Source organism: Camelina sativa, chromosome 7 (assembly GCF_000633955.1).
Source record: "Camelina sativa cultivar DH55 chromosome 7, Cs, whole genome shotgun sequence".
In the NCBI taxonomy this organism is placed as follows: Eukaryota; Viridiplantae; Streptophyta; class Magnoliopsida; order Brassicales; family Brassicaceae; genus Camelina; species Camelina sativa.
Genome location: NC_025691.1, coordinates 19,778,862 through 19,792,257, shown reverse-complemented (window position 1 = coordinate 19,792,257; position 13,396 = coordinate 19,778,862).

The following is a 13,396-nucleotide window of genomic DNA, read 5'->3' as shown; positions in this document are numbered from 1 at the left end:
GGTCCATCATTAAATGAACTCAGGGAAGCATTAAAAGTGTGCCGATGATGGAAAATACTTAATCATCGTAAATGGTTGGGGCTGTTGCTTCTTCAACACATTGGACTTTATGGTTTGCATCATAACTGTAGAATTCCATATGAAAGTGCCAAAAAAGTTTTTGATGATGAAGCAATGAAGACTTATCCGTGGGGTCGGTCAGCATTTGATGCCCTTGTTGATTCTATAAAGATGTTGAATCCTACGGGGAAATCGTACACCCTTAGTGGATTTACACCCGTGTTACAGGCTTGGGCGTATGAGTCCATCAAATGCTTTGGAGATCGATTTGGAAATGCATCAGCTGAAGATGATGCCATACCGTTGCTTCGATGGGGTGGAAACCGTACACGTTCAACGATGGAAACGGTTATTGCTGAAGAGATCAGAGCGCTTGGTGAGGTAATGTTTTGATTGTGTTATGATAGACTGATAGTTACTGGCTGAGTTATTGTTTTAAATGATGGCTAAGATATGGTTTATCAGTGGTTGAGTTATTATTTAGTTTAGTGATTGATGAGTTATGGTTTAGTGATTGCTGAGTTATGGTTTGGTGATTGCCTAGTCATGGTTTAGTGATGACTGAGTTATGGTTCTATTATGGCTGATTTATGTTCTATGATGGCTGATTTATGTTTCTGTTATGGTTTAGTGATGGCTGAGTTAAAACTTACTGATGGGTTTCATAATCGCTTATGTTACAGCTGCGTGTCTGGAAAATGGTTATGAAGGAAAACGGCTGCGATCTATTTCATACGTGGCCAGATCAAGAAGACGACCCAGCTGTTGATCGCTTGATCGAAAACATACATATGGATACGTTTGTTAAAGGTTTTTGGGATGCTAAGGGGGGGAGTGATAAGATGATGAAGAAAAAGAAAGCTAAAGCAGTTGTTGAGCCCGAATCTCATCCCACAAAGAAGCGGAAAGTCCAGAAGGATGAAACTTCCACCATTCATGGTGGTGAATTTGGTGAAGGAGCAGGAGCTGCACAGGAGAGGAAGAAGAAAGGAAAAAAGGTAAGTTATATGGTGTATAGTGAGTTTATATTTTATGTAACCTATCATTAGCTTGTTTACGACAGTTTGTGTATTTGTTTCAGTTGGCTATTGAGGAGGAAGATGAGGGGGAAGATGTGTCGGTTAGAACTCTTTTTAACTTGGTGTCTAGGTTAAACTCAAGGTTTGACACCCTTGATACAAACATTGCCAATATGCCTTCTGATTTGGAGAAGAAGATTGGAGATAGTTTGGAAACCATGTTGGAAAAGAAGATGAATGAAAGGATGGAAACCAGGTTTAGATCTTTTGATCGTGATTTCAAACAGATGAAAGATCACATGCTTTCCATGGGTGTTGGACAAACTGGCCAAAACACGGGACCTGCGATAGACACGACATCTGTGTAGCGTATAAAGATTTCAAAATAAAGCACATGTTACCAGAAGACCTTCGGAAAAAACTGTTGACACCAAAAGGTCCACCAGCAGTTCCAGGAAAAATGCAACAAAACTACTCTGACAACAGTCCTCCGGTAATGTCTGATTTATGATAATTTTATGGCTGATTTTCCAGAATGTTTAGGTTGAGTTATCATTATCGTTAATTGTCTTCGCTATGTTATACAGGAAAAGAAATCTGTTGATGGCAGTGGTTTGGATGGGATCAGTAAGAATCTGATGGATGATTTTGATAAACTTATTGATTTCATTCAGAAGTCTCCAGATGCTAAGAAGTCTGCAGCTGCTAAGAAGTCTCCAGCTGCTAAGAAACCAGCTGATACGATAACAGGGCCTTTCACGAGGAGAAATGCCAAAGAGTTAGAGGCGGCTGCAAAGAAGGCCAAAGAAGAAGCTGCGGCAAAGAAGGCCGAAGAAGTAGCTGCGGCTGGAGACATTAAGGAAAAGAAAAGAGGTAGAGGTAGAAAGACTACTAAGCCTACTGATGTTAGGTCGTTGGCTATTGTACCATATGTAGGTTTGAATAAGGGAGAAACTGATGCAGAAGCTGATGCAAAAGCTGATGCAGAAGCTGATGTATGTGATATGACAGCCGAGTATATTGCTGAAGCCAACAAACTTGAACCTGAATCTAAGGATGATGAGGAGGAAAAGATTAGACTTGATAGAATTAAAGCTTTTAGGCTGGAGAGTGTTAAGCTGTCCCGGATGGAAGTGCATTGAATACACAATAAGCTACACAAGCGATGATTTTTCCATATATTGGAGACAACGGACTGACGTGCATGAGAAAGAACTTTGTACCTGGACCTGGAATATATGATCCTCTAGCACCTGTTGATCCGGTCAAGTTGCAGAAACTTTTGGAGTTCCTAAAGACCGCCGAGTATGACCCTTTATACCCTTTTTCTTAACAAGTTAATCACAGCTTGTTAACATTATATTAACGTGTTTATTTGTTTGTTAGGAATATTCCGTTATCAAAAGGCGGAACCAAAATTGAATTCTATAGGAAGCTAATCACCGAACGAAAGGACTGGCCAGTGAGGCCAGAAGATTATGGTACATATGGGTGGCTTACTGATGAAGTAAGTTTACTTTAATGTCTTAGTTATTGTTGTCGATGTCTGAGTTATTTAAAACATAGTGGCTGAGTTGTTGTTCTTTACTCTGTAACCTTTTTTACAGCACCTTTCCGCGTTTATGAGACTCCTTAGGAAAAGGTAAACCGAGATCCCTTCCCATATCACAACAAACGCATTGCGTTTATAGACCTGTGGTTCAGTAGTATGATGGTGTATAACTATCCTCCGTTCGTGATTAAACCCAAGATGTTTAAATTAACTGGCAATAGTTATGAAGATTTAGTGAAAGGTTTAGTACCTTCAGATGAAAAGACTAATTTGAGGTGGATTGAAGATGTGGATCACCTGTATATTACTACACAAAACTGGAGGCGATCACTTTGTGGCGCTGCACGTGGATCTCATCAGAAGGCATATTGATTGCTATGATAGCATCGTCGGACAAGTAACCAAAGAAAGTGAGGAAAAAATATTGAATGCTTGTAGGGCGTTTACGCGGATGATTCCAGCAATGATGAACGAGAACGTTCCTCACGAATATCATACACCTAAGTACAAACAGTTTACCTTCAGGAGGAGGACTGTCTCCAAGGTCCCGCATAACGTACAGGTTGGTGACTGTGGCGTGTACGCTTTAAAGTTTGTAGAATGTCTAGCGCTTGGTGTGTCTTTCGATGGAATTTGTGATCAAAATATCCAGGCTCTACGTGTTAAAATGGCAGCAGATATCTACGATGAGGCACCTGATTTTATGAATCAGTTTTCGTAGAAAACATTTGTATTTCTTTTGGTAGGACTTGTACTTGGATATGTAAAAACATTTGGATTTTTTTGGTAGGAATTGTACTTGGATATTGAAAACATTTGGATTTCTTTTTTGTAGGAATTGTAATTGCATAAGAAAGTCCTTTGTTTAGTATCTTTACAATGTTACGGCTGTACTTCAGACGACTGAATTATATTTAATTATTAAATAAACATATATGTAATGGTTGAGTTATGTACTTTTACGGCTGAGTTATAAACTTCATACGGCTGAGTTATGGCTGAGTTATGTATTTGGTACGGCTTCGTTTGGTCTTTCGTGCCATGCCTCGATATTACAAAAAGTGTTGTTGGGGAAACCCAAGCAATAATTTTGTGCCTGCTCAGATCCACACGCGTAATAAATTTATAAAGTTAGCTTTTTCACAATATATTATAAAAAATAATTAAAAAAATTGAACTCAAAATTCGAATAAAAAAATAAAAAAATTCCGACAAAATGACTAAGTGATGGCTGAGTTATTGACTTACATGACTGACTTATGAAATATTTGTAATTTTACATTATTATAACTCAATATTTAAATGTACAATTGAAATATGAATATTACAATTATTATAACAAATAAAAAGTAATAATTATAGAGAAAGATTGATTTTTACACATTCTCATCAGAATGTGTAAAACATACAACACATGTTGTTTAGGGGTTAGGGTTAGGGTTAGGGTTTAGGGTTTTAGTTGTAGGGTTCAGATGAGTAACATTTTTTTCTTTTTGGTTTTGGTTCTATTGTGTTTTAATGTGTTTGGTTTAAAGTGGTAATATGGAGAAGCCTAACATTATTATCATTTGAGTATTTTTTAAAAAAACAAAATTTTTTTTTGGTTATTTCCGGTTATGGATCGGTTAGATTAATATATAACCATAAATAACCCAAAATATATTGTAATTAAGTAGATTAGCCTAATATAACCGAAAGTAAGCCAAATATAACCGAAATTAACTAAACATAACAATACAAAAATACCAAATTGGAAAAATTATTTTTTTCCGGTTCGGTTCGGTTTAGTCGGTTATTTAGTCATTTTAATTTGAGGGTTGGCTGAGATATCGTTTATGACGGCTGAGTTATAATTAATCATGACTGAGTTATTAAAATAGATTGATAAAACACCACAACATAGAAAGTTCATATCAATTCCAAATAAAAAATAATACAACGAAGCTTAACTAATATCACAGATACTTGTTCAAGCTCCCAAACTTCTTCTCCAGCGCGTCATATTTTTTTCTATATTCAAGATCATTTCTTCTTGAATCTCGATGCGCTTCTTGGCTGCATCCAAGTCCTTCATCATCTCATTCTTCTCCTCCTGAATAACCCTAAACTCTTTGCGCAATGCATCAATCCACCACTTCCTGAAACCGCAGCCTTGACCGGGACCTTTACAAATAGTACATAATTCATATTACACTAAACAAAAAATCAGAAGTAGAAAACAAAACTCAAAAATAAGAGTACAAAAATCTTTACATCTGTGATGTCATACGGACAACTGAAATAACGTTCTCCTCTCGTGGCAGGATCATTAGAAGTGGCAACGAGAAGCACCGCACCGCAACTACACCCGATTCGAACGCCCTTGTCACTCCTCCGGATTTTGCCGTACCTCATTTTCATATTAATTTCATTACGATTCAGCTCCTACAGTTCCACAAACACAATATTAAGATAATGCTTTGAGATTTAAGATAGTCCAGAGATCTACCTCAGCTAGAGCTTCAGAAGGAGTTTTCTCATCAGCCTTGGATTTGCCACCGTAGATATCTCTATGCGCCATCATCTTGACTCGATCTCGATTACTAAAGCAATAAATCACAACAAATCCCACAGTTTATACTAAAACAATATATCGAACGACGTCGTTTAACAGTAATATACGTGAAGGCTGAGTTGTGTTCTTTACACGACTGACTTAAGATAGTCAGTTAAATTGACAACGATGATTCGGCTGAGTTATGCAACGGCCATAATAATGGTTTAATGGCTGAGTTATTCAATGGCCATATTAATTTATTATATACCCACTCGGGAATACAAAAAGTGTTGTTCGGGAGACGCAAACAATAATTATGTTTATTGTTATCATCCACATGCGTAATAAATATATTTTAAACGATTTATTATTAAAAAGGAATTCTAAAATTTGAATTCAAATTTTTGACTTTTTTAAATTAAAAAAAGGGCTCAGTAATTTGACAAAGTAATAGCTGAGTTATTGACCTAAACGGCTGAGTTATGAGATATTTGTAAAAAAAGATTATTATAACTCAAAAGTTAAATTTAGAATGGAAAAATGAATATTACTATTATTATAACCAATAAAAAATAATTATTATAGAGAAAGAGTGATTTTTACACATTCTAATCAAAATGTGTCAAACATACCAAAACATAACGTTTAGGGGTTAGGGTTAGGGTTAGGGTTAGGGTTTAGGGTTTGATATGTAGGGTTTAGATGAGTAACATTATTTGTTTTTAATTTAACAGTTTGGTTTTGTATCTAATGTGTTTGGTTTAAGGTGGTAATATGGATATACTAATATGATTACCATTTGGATATTTTTTTAAAAATATCAAATTAATTTTTGGTTATTTCCGGTTATGGGTCGGTTAGATTAATATATAACCATAAATGACCCAAAATATATTGTAATTAAGTAGATTAGCCTAATATAACCGAAAGTAAGTCGAATATAACCGAAATTAACCAAACATACCAATACAAAAATACCAAATTGGGAAAAATTATTTTTTCGGTTCGGTTCGGTTTAGTAGGTTATTTATTCATTCTAATTTGAGGATTGCCTGAGATATCGTTTATGATGGCTGAGTTATCTTTCCAGAATCGACAGTTTCTTTGTTTATTTTAATGAGAGGGAAAGTGAACTGTTCACAAACCGCCAAAAAAAAAAAAACTCTCTCTCGACGAACCCTAATTCCGCCGGCGATAATCGGTCTTTCTCTACTCTCTCGCTCGATATTCTCATTCGCTCTTTCTATCTTCGTCGTCGTTGTCTTGTTCGTTTCCCCCTAAGCCGTCTCGTCTTCGAGTTCTGGTATGTGTCTTCCTCTTTATTTGTTATATATTCGATTCGATGGCTGAGTTTGTTTGTTGATGTGGTTGAGCTATGGTTAACCATGAATTTGGGACTGAGTTATCTTATGCTTTACGTCTGATTTATGTATTTGTGGCGGAGTTATTATATGCATTGCGTCTGACTTTGTCATATGTTATGGATGATTTATTTTATGCTTTACTGCTGAATTATATTTATCAGATGGCTAAGAATATTTCTGAAGAACAAGCAAGGGATTACTCCCCCAAGACTTTGGCCAGAAATGAAGTCTATTCTATATAGTAAGAAAATTAATACCCATTTCAGGATGGGAGAATTCCCTGCGATCAGGGAATCAATAAGACAGGATGCGTGTGTCGGTCATGGACAAACCCTGATCACCGTAAATGGTTGGGGCTGTTGCTTCTTCAACACATTGGACTTTATGCCATCCATCAGAACTGTAGAATACCATTTGAAAGTGGCAAAAGAGTTTTTGATGATGAAGCAATGAAGACTTATCTGTGGGTTCGGTCAGCATTTGAAGCTCTTGTTGATTCTATAAAGATGTTGAATCCTATGGGAAACTGGTACACCCTTAGTGGTTTTACACCCGTGTTACAGGCTTGGGCGTTTGAGTCAGTCCATATCTTTGGAGAACGATTTGGGGCGGCACAAAAAGAAAAAAATGGTGGCATACCGTTGCTTCGATGGGGTGGAAACCGTACACATTCAACACTGGAAACCGTAATTGCTGAAGAGATCAAAGCGCTTGGTGAGGTAAGGTTTATATCTGGTTTAGTGATTGTTTAGTACTGGCTGAGTTATGTTCTAGTTATGGCTGAGTTATAGTTTAGTAATAGATGAGTTATGATTTAGTGATGGCTGAGTTATTGTTTTCTGATGGGTCTCATATTCTATTATGTTACAGCTGCGTGTGACTAAAATGGTTATGAAGGATGATGTAAGCGAGCTATTTCATACGTGGCCAGATCAAAAAGACGACCCAGCATTTGATCGCCTTATCCAAGACATACATGAGGATAAGTTTGTTAAAGGTCTTTGGGATGTTACGGGGAGTGATAAGAAGAAAAAGCTAAAAGCTAAATCAGATGTTGATTCTGAATCTCCTCCCGCAAAGAAGCAGAAAGTCCACAAGGTGGAAGTTTCCAACAGTCAGGGTGGTGAATCAGGTGAAGGAGCTGCACAAAAGAGGAAGAAGAAGAAAAAGAAAGGAATAAAGGTAAGAGATATGGTGTATAGTGAGTTTATAATATATGTAATCTTTCGTTAGCTTGTTTACGACGTTTTGTGTATTTGTTTCAGTTTGCTAGTGAGGAGGAAGATGCTGGAGAAGATGGGTCGGTTGGAACTCTCATTGAGTTGGTGTCTAATTTAACTTCAAGGTTTGACACCTTGGAAAAAACATTGGAGATAGAATAGAAAAGAGGATGAATGAAAGGTTTGAAAGCAGGTTTGGATCTGTTGAGAGTGATCTCAAACAGATGAAAGAGCATGTGCTTTCAATGGGTGTTGGGCAAACCGACCAAAACACTTTTGATGCGTGTTTGGAAATCAGGTTGGAAAAGAAGATGAATGAAAGGATGGAAACCATGTTTAGATCTTTTGATCGTGATTATTCAAACAGATGAAAGATCACGTGCTTTCCATGGGTGTTGGACAAACTGGCCAAAACACGGGACCTGCGATAGACACGGCATCTGCGTATAAAGGTTTCAAAATAAAGCACCTGTACCAGAAGACCTTCGGGAAAAACTGTTGACACCAAAAGGTCCACCAGCAGTTCCAGGAAAAATGCAACAGAACTACTCTGTCAACAGTCCTGTGGTAATGTCTGAATTATGTTAATGTTATGGCTGATTTTCCAGAATGTATAGGTTGAGTTATCATTAACTTTAATTGTCTTTGCTATGTTATACAGGAAGATGGCAGTGGTTTGGCTGGGGTCAGTAGGAATCTGGTTAAATATTTTGACAAAGATGATCCTCTTAATTTCATTGAGAAGTCTCCAGCTGCTACGAAACCAAATCAACGGCCTCACACGCGGAAAAATGCCAAAGATGCAAAGAGGGACGAAGAATTAGATGCAAAGAAGGCCAAAGAGGTTGCGGCAAAGAAGGCCAAGGATGAGGCGGCGACTGCAAAGAAGGCCAAAGAGGTTGCGGCAAAGAAGGCCAAAGATGAGGCGGCGGCTGCAAAGAAGGCCAAAGAGTTGGCGGCAAAGAAGGTCAAAGAGTTGGCGGAAAAGAAGGTTGGAGATAATCTGCCCAAGAGAAGAGGTAGAAAGACTACTAAGCCTACTGCTTTGAAGTCATTGCAATTTGTAGAACCTGTTCTAAATGAGGGAGAAGCCGAAGGTGGTGCAAACGCTTGTGCCGACGCATCTGACAGCAGTCTATGTGATATGACAGCCGAGGTTATGGCTGAAAACGATGTCCTTGAACCTGAATCTGAGGATGATGAAGAGGACAAGATTAGGCTTGATAGAATTAAAGCTTTTAGGCTGGAGAGTGTTAAGATGTCCCCGGATGGAAGTGCATTGAATACACAACAAGCTACACAAGCGAGGATTTTTCCATATATTGGAGACAACAGGCTGACATGCATGAGGAAGAACTGTGTACCTTGACCTGGAATATATGATCCTCTGGCACCTGTTGATCCGGTCAAGTTGCAGAAACTTTTGGAGTTCCTAAAGACCGCCGAGTATGACTCTTTAGACCCTTTTTCTTAACAGCTTGTTAACATTATATATTAATTCTGATTTGTTTCTAAGGGGTACACCATTAGGCAAATTCTATAGGACTCTCATCACCGAAAGAAATAACTGGCCAGTGAAGGATGGTACCTATGGGTGGCTGTCTGATGAAGTAAGTTTAACAAGTGACTGAGTTATAATATTTACGGCAGAGATATAATACATAATGGCTGACTTATTAGGTTTAAGTCTGAGTTATATAATACATAATGGCTGAGTTGTTATTATCTGTTTTACAGCACATGAGCGCGTTTATGAGACTCCTTAGGGTTAGGTACAAACGAGATCCCTTCCCATTCCACAAAAAATGCATTGCGTTTATAGACCCGTGGTACACCAGGGCGATAGTTCGTGACTATGATCAGTTCAAGATGAAACCCAAAATGTTTAAATTCAACGTCAACAGTAACGAAGATTTAGTTAATGGTTTGGCTCCACTAGATCAACCGACTAAAATGTAGTGGATAGAAGAAGTGGATCACCTGTATATTACTCCATAAACTAGAGGCAATCACTGGGTGGCGCTGCACGTGGATCTCATCAGAAGGCATATTGATTGCTATGATAGCATCGTGGGTCAAGAAACCAAAGTAAGTGATATTAGAATGCTGAATGCTTGTAGGGCCTTTACGCGGATGATTCCAGCAATGATGAACGATATAGTTCCTCACAAATATCGTACACCTACTTTAGATCAGTTCAGTTTCAGGAGGAAGAGTGTCTCCAAGGTCCCTCAAAACGAACTGGTTGGTGACTGTGGTGTGTACGCTCTAAAGTTTGTAGAATGTCTAGCGCTTGGTTTGTCTTTCGATGGAATCTGTGATCAAAACATCCAGGCTATACGGGTTAAAATGGCAGCAGAAATCTACGATGAGGCACCTGATTTTATGGATCAGGAGCGATAATGCATTATGCACTTCGTTTTGTATCTTTTGGTAGGAATTGTACTTGGGTATGTAAAACATTGATTTGTCTATTTTCAAAGTTATGGCTGATTTACGGTTAAGTTATGGTTGAGTTATATACTTCACACGACTGAGACAACGGTTAAGTTACGGTTGAGTTATATACATCATTTATACTAAAACATTAAATCGAACGACGTCGTTTAACAATAATGTAAGTGACAACTGAGTTATGTACTTTACAATATTGCTACGACTGAGTTATTTAACAGCCATACGGCTGAGTTATGCAACGGCCATATTAATTTATTATATGCCAATTTGGTTTTGGTTATATTGTGTTTTAATATAACAGTTTGGTTTTGGTTATATTGTGTTTTAATATAACAGTTTGGTTTAAGGTGGTAATTTGGATATACTAATATGATAACCATTTTTCAAATTTTAAAAAAATTTGAAATTTCTTTTCGGTTATTTCCGGTTATGTGTCGGTTAGACAAATATATAACATAAATAACCCAAATGTTATCCAAATTAGGTTGATTAACTTAATATAACCGATAGAAAGCCGAATATAACCGTAATTAACCAAAAATACCAATACAAAAAACCAAAAGGGGTAAAATTAGTTTTCGGTTCGGTTTGGTTTGGTCGGTTATTTAGTCTTACAATTGTAGTGATGGCTTATTTATAGTTTATGACTGCTGTGTTATCGTTTAAGGTCTTCACAATAATATGAAAACGTATTCTTCTGTTTTTCCTGGGTCTTTCTTTCTGTCAGATTTCTGATACATTATCTAACTAAAAAAAATCTCGATATCACAAAAAGTGTTGTTAGGAAAACGCAAAAAATCACCAATTCTGTGCCTGCTCAAATCCCCACGCATAATAAATTCATAAAGTGAGTTTTTTTATATTATGAATTTATATTTTATTATGAATTCATAATAAATTCATAAAGTGAGATTTTTTCACGCATTTTTGTTTTTTGTAAAAGTATTTGTTTTTATTTTTTGTAAAAGTATTTGTCCAACAATTGAATATTAAAATTATTATAATTCAAATTTAAATTTAGAATGGAAATATGAATATTACTATCAGTAAAACCAATAAAAAGGGATATTTATAGACTTAGAGTGATTTTTACAACTTTCTAATTTGAGTGTTAGCTGAGATATATTATTCAAAGTGTTACGGTAAAGTGATGGCTGAGTTATCCAATATTGTGGTTGACTTATTGAACTTTATGGTTGAGTTATCATTCCGTAATGGCTGAGATATCGTAATAACGACTGACTTATATTAATATGAAAGTACAACATAAACGAAATCAAAAAAAAAAATACACACATAGTTCGTAGTTCATAGTTCATTAGTTCATATAGAAAATGACAAAAAAGTACAATGAAAATCACTTTTTGAAACCGACGTAATCCGGGCCAAATTCTTCAAACATATCGACCAAATCATTCCAAACTATGCTAGTCAGCATCTCGGGTTTATTGCCACCACTCGCCCATATCCTCTTGAGAGCACGCATCTGGGATCTGAATAACGTTCTAGCCACCAAATTAAACTGCGTCCAGACTGTTAAAGTATGCTTTGGATCCCACGTGTATTTACGCTACAATTAAAGGAAAGAAACGATAAGAGTATAGAATAATATCAATATGGTGGTTTGTTTTATTGATCTTACCGCGGGTTTGTTTTATTGATCTTACCGCGAGGAGGAGAAACCACAGTCTCTTAAAGTGGAAGGGAATCGAGCGGTACGTCGGCCACGCATGGTGCCAGTTGTGTTAAAGTATTCCTCCAATAGCGATAGCGAGAACGTGAAGGAACTTGAACCACGTAACAGTGGTTTTGTCAACCCAGGAACCCACACCAGGGTTTAGAACCGGAATATTCTCCCGACCAGTGGCGCAAATGATCGCTTCAACATCTCTAAAAAACTGTCCATCGATGTGAGGAACAACTTCCATGTCGATAGGAAGATGTAACAGATAGACAGATCTGTGATTTAGGAGAAGATAAAGAGAAACAATAGAAACGAAGAATGAGATGAAAGAGAGTCAGACATATGAATGAGGAGAATATAAAGGAAAAAAAATAGGAATAACAAAAATTCACGTCTATTATTAGGTTAACTTATGGTTTCCCGCCAAAATATCGTTTTACGGCTGAGTTATAATATTTATGGGAAAACGAAAGGTCATCTTCCAAATAACTTTCTTGTAATCGGCCGGTCCAAACAAATAATATACTATTATTCCATCTCTGTATATATACAAGTATTTCCGTTACTTTAGTCTATTACCTCTCAACTATAAACTAGAATAAAATTATTGTTTACAACACTATATCCGCTCGAGCACCCAGGATGCCGGATCTCCCCGACGATGTTTTCATAAAAATCGTTTCCCTTGCTGCAGAAGATCAATGGTGGTCACTTGGTTCTATTTTAAGGGCTGGTCGTAGGGGAAGAAATGCAGTATACAGTAAAGAAGTTATAAAGACAGCTGCTATCTATTGCCTTTGTACTGATCCATCACAAATCAACACATCCAATGCCCCTGANAAATTCACGTCTATTATTAGGTTAACTTATGGTTTCCCGCCAAAATATCGTTTTACGGCTGAGTTATAATATTTATGGGAAAACGAAAGGTCATCTTCCAAATAACTTTCTTGTAATCGGCCGGTCCAAACAAATAATATACTATTATTCCATCTCTGTATATATACAAGTATTCCCGTTACTTTAGTCTATTACCTCTCAACTACAAACTAGAATAAAATTATTGTTTACAACACTATGTCTGCTCGAGCACCCAAGATGCCGGATCTCCTCGATGATGTTTTCATAAAAATCGTTTCCCTTGCTGCAGAAGATCGATGGTGGTCACTTGGTTCTATTTTAAGGGCTGGTCATAGGGGAAAAAATGTAGTATACAATAAAGAAGTTCTAAAGACAGCTGTTATCTATTGCCTTTGTACTGATCCATCTGAAATCAACACATCCAATGCCCCTGATGGTGGCCTCCAAATTGAAGGGTGGTACAAGCCTTTCTTCGTCAAATGCTTTGACGCCGGCAACCCCATTGCCATTTACTACGAAGGGCTAAGGGTTGTGGCTGAGGATAGAGATACCCAGCGTGGGATTGATATTCTCAGTCGTATTGTACCGGCCGATGTTTATGCCACCTTAGCATGAGGGGTACTAAGTATTTGTCAAGGGAATG